General features: G+C 45.8%; 1 long non-coding RNA gene across 2 annotated transcripts; it reads right to left on the bottom strand.

Annotated features, from left to right (window-relative positions):
* Nucleotides 1–211: 211 nt before the first annotated feature.
* Nucleotides 212–6,786, bottom strand: LOC135361635 (uncharacterized). Of its 2 annotated transcripts, none has more exons than XR_010405284.1 (3): nt 6,690–6,786; nt 4,456–4,532; nt 212–1,714 (listed from the first exon to the last, which is right to left on the bottom strand). It is a non-coding gene; the product is annotated as an uncharacterized LOC135361635 (long non-coding RNA). The 2 variants fall into 2 exon arrangements; XR_010405283.1 differs by lacking the exon at nt 6,690–6,786 and having other exon boundaries at nt 212–1,177; nt 1,600–1,714; nt 4,456–5,995.
* Between the last annotated feature and the right edge of the window lie 2,923 nt (nt 6,787–9,709).

Here is a 9,709-nt window from a genome sequence, read left to right as displayed (position 1 = left end):
CTCCACCCCACCGGCTCTCTCTCTAAAATAAATAAATTTTTAAAAAATTAATAAATAGGGGCACCTGGGTGGCTCAGTCCTTAAGCGCCTGCCTTCGGCTCAGGTCATGATCCCAGGGTCCTGGGATGGAGCCCCGCATCGGGCTCCCTGCTCTACAGGGAGCCTGCTTCTCCCTCTCCCACTCCCCCTACTTGTGTTCCTGCTCTCACTATCTCTGTCTGTCAAATACATAAATAAAATCTTTAAAAAAATAAATAAAGTGGCTTTTACTAAGCCAAAGGAAGTCTTCCTACACTATTTCCTCAGAGCAGGCTCCTACTTGCTCACAGAGCAGACTTACAACCCCAAACACAGCCTGCGAAGGTGTTTATTTGGCCTACACCGTATTTCACAATTCTGAATTACTGCCAATATATTTTTTTTAAGATTTAATTTATTTATTTGACAGAGAGAAACCCAGCAAGAGAGGGAACACAAGCAGGGAGAGTGGGAGAGGGAGAAGCCGGCTTCCCGCGAAGCAGGGAGCCCTATTTGGGACTCCATCCCAGAACCCCAGGATCATGACCCGAGCCGAAGGCAGACGCTTAACGACTGAGCCACCCAGGCGCCCCTACTGCCAATATTTAAAGCCCGCAGATTTCCCATATAAATTTGATTTGCAACTTTAAAAAAAAGGGTTTTTTCTCTAGAGGAACAACTGGCCAGCGCCGAACGGTAGCTGTTTCCTTTAAACGTGCAGGCAGCCTCTCTGCTCTATCGTCTCCTCTCCTTCCACAGCCTGCCAGCAAGGAGTTAGAGGGCCAGTGCTCTTTCTTATCCTTTTGACCCCCTCAGTTATCCGCCTGGCCACTGCAGGAATTGGAATTTCCAAGACCTCTCTGTGTCTTTATTTGGATGCCATGACACGATAACAACCACGCTTCGGAGCAGTCCTTGGGGTGGATTTTCCTGCCGTGCCTATGAGTGTATTCGAACGCCTTGTCAATGGGACACTGATTAGGAAGACTAGAGTTCGGCACCGGTTCTTATTGAAAATTCCAGGCCGGGGCAAGTCTGCTCACGTGAAATTATCCAAGTGGGTGCCCCCTCGGAACGCATGCCCTCTGCGCTGTACTGAATGCTGAGCAAAGGTCGGCCGTATCTCCTAGAGACGTGCTTTAATCACGGGGCTAAGAATCTGTTGGGCAATAAAAAAAAAGTGAATGTTTAACCCATCATATGGTGAGAGTGACAAAATGGAGATGCTTTACTGCTTGGTTTCAGATGGATGCTTCTAGTCTCACTTTTATATTTATGAGCAGTGATTAGCTCAGGGCTTAGTGATTCAACTTTGAAACAAATTTTCTCATTTTTATTTCTAGCTTGGGGACTCATGTAATTAGAGAGCTTGAGATTGCCAGGTGAGATCTTATCATGTCTAAGGATTTTTCTGTTAATCCAGATTTCTGCAGTGTTTTGCTGTGATAGATGGTATTGTTGCTGACGAGGATTCACGGCTTCCCCTTGGATGGGATTATATTTCCTTGCTTTATTGACCTCAGGCTTGACTATGTGATTTGTTTGGGCCAATAAAATGCGAGTGGAAGTAATTTATGCCACCTCAGAGACAGAGTTCTAAAAGCCAGGCGATGTTCCCCGAGGTTCTTTCTTCTCCCGGCCACCGTGAGGATGGCCACGCACCGGACAGAAGGCAGCACATACAGGCTGCCGCTTGCTAGACAGAGACAGGGAGAAATAAGCCTTTGTTAAGCGCCGCTGACATACTGGGGTCATCGGTCATAGCAGCATAACCTAACCTATCCTGGGGCGCCTGGGTGGCTCAGTCCATGAAGTGTTTGCCTTTGGTTCAGGTCCTGATCTCAGGCTCCTGGGATTGAGCCCCTCATTGGGATCCCTGCTCACCAGGGTGTCTACTTCTCCCGCCTCCCTCTGCCCTTCCCCACTGCTTGTGCTTGCTCTCTCTCTCGCTCTCTCAAATAAATAAATAAAATCCTGAAAACAAAAACAAAAACCTAACCTATCCTGACCAAGACATGTGTAAACAAACCAAAAATGCTAACTCTGCTGCTGAGGCTGATAGCACAATAGATGGCAATAATCTCAACTTTTTCTATGTATCAAAATGATAGATATTTTCTCACTGATTGAGAAGTAAATGCCCTAAATTTAAACTTATAAAATAATTATATACTAATAAAATGCTCTGTCTATATGTGCTACATAAAAGTATATATATATATGTAGATAGATAGATAGATATAAATAAAATCTGGTAACCCCTTTCTTAAATCTTTTTTTTTTTTAGATTTTATTTATTTATTTGAGAGAGACAGAGAAAGTGAGAGAGAGAGAGAGCACGAGCAGGGTGAGCCGCAGAGGGAGAAGCAGATTCCCTGCTGAGCAAGGAGCCTGACGTGGGGCTCAGTCCCAGAACCCTGGGATCACGACCTAAGCTGAAGGCAGACGCTTAACCGACTAACCCACCCAGATGCCCTGGTAACCCCTTTCTAACAGACATATTTTTTCTTGAGATAGATCAATGGTTTCTTTTTTTTAATCATTTTTTTAAAGTTTATTTATTTAAATAATCTCTACACCCAATGTAGGGCTTGAACTCACAACCCCGAAATTAAGTCACACGCTCCTCCAACTGAGCCAGCCAGGCCAGGTGCCCCATGATAGATCAATGGTTTCAATCTGGAAGGCACTCTGTGTCCTTAAAGTGGTTGTGCATATCTTGGCTCAAATTCATTATGAGGGAAATATTTTTAATTTATTTTATTTATATATATATAAAATATATATATATAAAATATTTTATTTATATATATATAAAACACCCAAATCTATTTTCCTCCTTCCCCTGCTCTCTCTCAAAGTGGGACTGACTCCTACGCACTGCATTTCCCAGGACTTTCTGAGTCAACTGGCTTCCTGCTCAGTTTGACTGAAGACGGGGGACAAGAAGGCACGAGAAAAGGAAAAGTCAGGCTCTTTCCCCCTTCTCTCTCTGCCCTGGGCAGCATCTTCGGCAACTGCTGCACCTTTTCTATGCCTTTGGCTCCTGCCGGTCAGATCCAACACAGTTCTATCTGAAACCACCTGATCCCATCCCTGGGCTCTGTAACACCACCTCCATTCTTTACCTGTTATGGACTGAATGTTTGGTTCACCCCACCCCAAATTCATATGCTGAAGCCCTAACCCTCGGTGTGACTGTGTTTGCAGATAGGGCCTTTATGGAGGTAATTAAGGTTAAACAAGACCATCAGGATGAGGTGCTGATCCAATGGCATTAGTACCCTAATAAGAAGAGACACTGGAGAGCTTGCTGTCACTCTTCACTGAGACACAAAGAAGAGATCATGTAAGCACACAGAGAGGGGGCAGCCACCTACAAGCCAAGAGGAGAGGCCTCAGGATGAATTCTGCCTTGCCAGCACCTTGATCTTGGACTTCCCAAGATCTTCCCCAGAACTCTAAGAAAGAAATTCCTCTTGTTTAAGTCACCCAGTCTGTGGTATTTTGTTATGGTGGCCTGAATAGACTAAGACACCTTTCCAGCTTAGGAGTGCTGGTAGTATTCTGCTTTTGCTAATTCTGGGCTGTCTTATTGTCTCCCACAGTCTTCTCAGCTTTTCTATCACCAATTCTCTGCATCCCACTCCCTTCTGTTTCAAGTACTCAGGGTGGTTTCCCTTCTCCCGATCAGACCCTGAATGATTCACTATGTCATTCTCAGGGGGCATTACATGGACTAGGATGTACCCAACTCCCATCACTGGCAATACATTGTGCTGCTTAAGAAATACACCATAGGGGCACCTGGGTGGCTCAGTTGGTTGGGTGTCTGACTTGATTTCCACTCAGGTCATGATTTCAGGGTCAGAGGATCAAGCCCCGTGCTCAGTGGGGAGTCAGCCTCTCTTCTTCTCCCTCTGCCCCTCCCCCCCACTTGTACACTTGCTCTCTCTCTAAAATAAATAAATCTTAAAAAAAATACACTATAAAATTAGGCTGATCTAAGTTTGGATCCTGACCCCACCCACTTCCTTGTTCAGTCTCCATAGGGGGACATTAATCTCACTAAGTCTTAGTTTCCTCATCTGCAAAATGGAGACGGGCACCTGGGTGACTCAGTCGGTTAAGCCCCTTCGGCTCAGTCATGGTCCTGGGGTCCTGGGCTCCCTGCTCAGCAGGGAGTCTGCTTCTCTCTCTCCCTCTGTCCCTCCCCTTGCTCATGTGCATGCACTCTCTCCCTCTCTCTCTCAAAGAAATGAAATCTTTAAAAGATATATACTAAAGTCTATCCCATAGAAGAAATAATGTTTGAAAGGTATTTAGCATAGTGCCTGGTACAGAAAAAGTGTTCAATAAAAGCTAATAGAAGAGGAGGAAGGACAGAGCCTGGCGAGAAGCTGACATTGTCCACCATCATTACCAGAGTGTTCTTACCATTCATGGTGTGTAGACAGTCTTCGAACAGCACTGTGAGCCTCTTGTGCAGCATCCTAGGAACTTGTTTATAAACCCTACAGTACCCAGAAGAGACCATAGGAGAGTCTCAAAAAGTCAGGTTGTCCCTGATTTCATAATTACCTAGCTTAGATTAGACCTGCTCTCTTTCCTGTACTGCCTACAGCTGGCCGTGAACTTGCCCTTGCTTTCTAGGCCTTTAATCAAAGGACCCCAGTATCTGCAGTCCTCTCTCCCCTCACCACTCACTGTCACATAATCCACCCAGATCCCAGCATCTAAGGCTTTCTAAAGTAGTTGAAAACCTAAGGAACCCCTGAGAATTCCAGACCTGAACTAAGCAAACTTTTTCTGTAAAGGGCCAGATGGTAAATATTTCAGGCTTTGTGGGCCACTTATAGTTTGCGTACTAACTACTCAGTTCTACCTTTGTAGTGTTGAAAGCAGCAGTAAGTGAATGGGCATGGCTGTGTACCAACAAAACTTTATTTGTGGACACTGACATATGAATTTCATATAATCACAAGTCACAAAATAATATTCTTCTTGATTTTTTAACCATTTAAAAGTGTAAAAAAATTCTTTGACCTCAAGTTGTATAAAAATAGGCAACAAGTAGAATCTGAACTGCAAGCCATCATTTTCTCTTGGCTTTTACTCAAATTCCTGTGGTTTTTTAGTTGTTGTTGCCCTCTTTCTTTCCTTCTTCGCTGTGTGGCACTAAGTAAGTCACTTAGCCTCTCTGGGCTTCAGTACTGTTTTTTAAATTAAACCATTTACTTATTTTTTGTTTCATTAAGATATAATTGACATACAACACTATAAGTTTAAGATGTACAGCATAATGACTTGACATACATATATTATGAAAAGATTACCACAATAATTTTAGTTATCATCCATCTGGGCCTCAGTTCTTTACCAGTAACCCTGGAGTAGCAGCAGATGAATGTTTTTCTTTCTTTCTTTCTTTCTTTTTTTTTTTTAAGTAGGATCCCATTGTGGGGCTCGAACTCATGACCCGGAGATCAAGAGTCCCACGCTTTATAGACAGAACCCACCAGGCACCGGATGAATGATTTTGAAAACCAACTCTTCACTGAGGATCCGTCAGAAGAGCAACTATTGGTTTTGTTGTTGTTGTTAATCTCTGTGATTTGTTTAGACATCCAGGTGAAAATACACTTAAAAATATTCCCCTCCTACGAATCAGTCTGGGAAATTACTAATTGGTCCAGTGGTTCCAAACCTTTTTTCCTGCCTCCTTAGTCTACCCACACAAAACAAACCCATCAGTAACATTTCGGAGGGCAGAGCCAAAAACGGTGTAAAGGTTACTCTTCTCCGGGAGTACCCCCTTCTTAGACAACCAACACATCGCTTATGTCTTGGATCCTTTCTTCTGGTGACAAAGTTCCACGCACTGACTCATGGAAGAAATATTTGCTGAGCACCTCCTCTGTGCGGAGCACTGCACTGGATGACCCGTAGTGGACCAAGCACGCCCGATCCCTCCCGGAGACCAAGTGGAAAGTGCGTGCGCAGAGGCCCAGGGCCGTGCTGACAAACTATGCAGGAATGCAGAGAAAGAGGCGGGGAGGAAAAGGGGTTGGAGCCAAATCGACCCCAGCCTCTGTGTTCCCAGAATTGTCCACCGTGACTCCCCAGCCCGCGCTATCTCGCCGCCCCGACTTCCTTCCGGCGCTTTCCCGGAACACGTCCTTCAGCTTCCCCCGGGCCAGCGCCTGCGCCTGCGCCTGCGCCTGCGCACGCCTTCCGCCCCGCCCCGGCCTGGGCGCACCCGGCAGAGGGGGAGGGGCTCGGCGGCCACCCCGCGCCCCACGACGCACCCCGCCTCCCGCCCCGCCCGCGCATCCTTCTCGGAATCGCTCTGTGCCCCCCAGTCCCCCCCTCCCAGCTGTGGCGTTTATCTGGGCGGCCACGTGGGAAGCCGGGGACCCTGGGGGCAGCGTTCCGGCCTCCACGCCGCCGTGTTCTCGTCTCCGTGGGGAAACAGCATTAAGGCTGACCCCAATCTGTTGCAGTGACCTTGTCTCGACAGAAACGTTTGCTGCCAGCGACTGCCAGGGAACGCACGCAAACACACGTCCTGGGCGGGGGGGTGGGGAACTTCGGCCTAAAATCTGCATAAGTCCTTGGCTTTCCCTCTTGGGGGGCGGGGCCGGGGAGGTTCGAGGCGCGTCCAGTCCTACCCTGTTTTCTCGGTGACAGCTTGTTCCTTCTCCAGGGCCACTCCTTTCCTTCCTTCTTATTTCCCGGGCCACCTCTCTCCTTCACTCCTCATTCAAGGAAAGTCTTTAGGGGATTGAATTTTGACTCATGAGGAATTTCTCAGCTACACCCCGGAGATAGCTCATCCCTCTTCCAGCTTTTCCACTTGCTGCCAGAATCTTTTCATCTCTCAGGCCCCTTCCCGCCCACTCTCTTAACATACTTAACCTGGCTTTTATCTCCCTTCCTTTTTTGCTCAGCCGATAAGGTAGATAGTTAGGGGTATCTTTTAGCCCATGCCTCCCCTTTCTCTGGGAATCTCAAACACACATGGAGGGGCCCTTGGTAGCCGTGTTCCAGCGTGTGACTTTGCCCCTAGGGTGCCAGGGAAATACAGGACCCACAACGGGGTCAAGCCTCCCCTCTCTTCTAGACTTTGGAATTGAGCTTGAGATGCTGTTGCAGCCTGAGCTGGTCTCTTAGATGCAGGAAATGCAGACGTGGAAGGCTTTGCTGTGTGAATGTTGCATCAGTGAAAACTGGTCTGTAGAAACAATGAAGAAAGACACACGTTCTCAGAGAGGAGGGTGGAAGAGAGTTAACTGCCTAGGAGTGTGACAACTTTCCAGTTCCTGCTTCCTGTTGGAGAGCAGCTGCCCTTGGCTTCCTTGGTATTCACTATGAGTGTGGTGTAAGTCTGACACTACGAGTGTGATGTTAAGTCTGTAGGAGTTTGGATGTATTTGACTGCAGGTAAGAGATAACCTAAGTGACCATGGCTTGAGCCATTAGGACACATTGTTTCCTTAAGAAGTCTGAAGGCAGGCAGAGCTAGGGTGTGTTCTGTTCAGCTATATCATCAAGGACCCCGACTCCTTCATCTTTTGGCTATGCCATTCAGCATGTCGACTTTGCATTCTGTGGCTTGTTTCTTCATGGTCTCGATATGGCTTCCATGGCTCCAGATGTCATGTCCTCACATCATTGCATCAAGTAAGAAGGAAGGGAGCAGATGGAAAGAGGCTTAGTTTTTGTTAATGAAAAAAATCCCTCCTTCTTAGAGTCTCCATAGAAGTTCTTATATCTTATTGGCTAGAACTGTTTCATATATTTACTCTACCTGCAACACAGGCTGGAAACGTGAGTGCCTGGCAAGGAAAAGGGAATTGGATTTCCATGATTATGATTCATAGAGCTGGCAGGACATCTGTTTCTCTGAGATCAAGGAATTTCCTTTCTGTACCTGAACAAAATTAGCAGGGAAAAGGGGGGAAAGGATTTGGTGTTGCTTTATTTTTTTTTTTTAATTTAAGTTTTTTATTTATTTAAGTAACCTCTACACCTAACATAGGGCTCCAACTCATGACCCCAACCAAGATCAAGAGTCACACACTCTTCCAACTGAGCCAGGTGGGTGCCCCTGGGTGTTGCTTTAAAACAAAGACTGTTGGCAACACCTTTACAAAACGTCCTGTTCCATTTAAGCTAATTTGATTGTGTCTGTTATTTGTAACCAAAAGGATCTTGACTACTGTAAAAAGGAATGTCTCCTCATTTCTCTGGTTTACCTAATCACTCTTGGACTCCTGCCCCATCCTTTACCCCTTCCCAGGGAGGTGGAGTCAGGTACCTGGTTGGCGTGGAATAGATTTCTCCACTGGATGGGAGGGATTTATCAATGGTCCGGCTTGGAGGGTCTGGTCTCTTTCTTTCTTTTTCCACTGGGACCAGTGGGAGTGAATAAAATGCATACACGTTGCAGACTCAAACTTTCCCTTAGGTGGGTTGCCCAAGGTCTAGACTGAAGGTTAGGAGTTTGCTGTCACACTCAAGCCACATGCTCCCAGACCCCTTCTAACAGTAATAAAGGTGATGTCAGGTGACATCTTTGTCAGTTACATAATTGTAGGACCTAGTACAAAATCGGAAGTACCAAGAATTGCAAGAAAGTACCAAGAATTGCAAGATAGTGATGGCAAAGCATTAACCCAAGTGCAACTCACATGGGCCCCAAGCCCACCAATCCAACCCTGCACTTTCACCCTTCTGTCTTATTTCTCAGTTTGTTCAGAACTTAAATAAGAATAAGAGTATTATTTATCGGGCCCCTTCGAATCCCACCAATACCTAATATAAATTTTTAGAAGCTACCCCTTTCCTTCCCTTGTCCATCCTCCAGTGTGTTCACGCACATGCCTGCCTACACAGTTCTCCAACTCATGTCAACACAGCTTCCAATCACCCCTATAGTTTCAGATCTTCATCAAAATTACAGAAATGAATATACAGAATATTGGCTTTGGCATATACAGACTTGGGTTCTGATTTTCCCTCCACTGTTCACTAGCATAAGGGATTTGAGTCAGTTACTGATCCTCCAAAGAGATCCAGTTTCCTCATTTGCAAGGTGAGGCCAATGACAATGTATGTTAGGTTCTTGGCACACTAGAGAAAGTGAATAGTTTTTGAAGGAATATCATAGTCATATCTATTCATCTCTTCCCTCTTTCCTTCTTTCCTTCCTTCCTTTTATTAAACTGTCATCAAGTGCTCCATTGGCCAGGCACTGAGGTAGGTGTTGAAATTGCACGATTTATAAAACACAATCCCTTCCCCTTCAATGAAGAGGACATTATTCCTGTGAGAGTTTTTTTTTTTTTTTTAAATAAAGTGTCTTGGTTTGTTTGGTTTTTTTAAGATTTTATTTATTTATTTGACAGAGAGAGAGAGTGCGCATAAGCAGGCAGAGGGGCAGGCGGAGGGGCAGGCCGAGGGAGAGGGAGAAGTAGGCTTCCCGCTGAGCAGTGAGCCCCGACTCGGGGCTCAATCCCAGGATCCTGGGATCATGACCTGAGCTGAAGGCAGATGCCTAACCGACTGAGCCACCCAGGCACTCCATTAGGTTTTGTTTTTTAAAGCTTTATTGAGATGTAATTTATATACCTTAAACTTCAACACCTATAGTATACAATGCAGTGGTTTTAGTATTTACAGACTTGCA

Source organism: Mirounga angustirostris, unplaced genomic scaffold, assembly GCF_029215605.1.
Source record: "Mirounga angustirostris isolate CCGP_5_RB_7025 unplaced genomic scaffold, mMirAng1.0.hap1 SCAF_9, whole genome shotgun sequence".
In the NCBI taxonomy this organism is placed as follows: Eukaryota; Metazoa; Chordata; class Mammalia; order Carnivora; family Phocidae; genus Mirounga; species Mirounga angustirostris.
The sequence above is the reverse complement of the archived record's forward strand: the minus strand, read 5'-3'. Positions and strand labels throughout refer to the sequence as shown.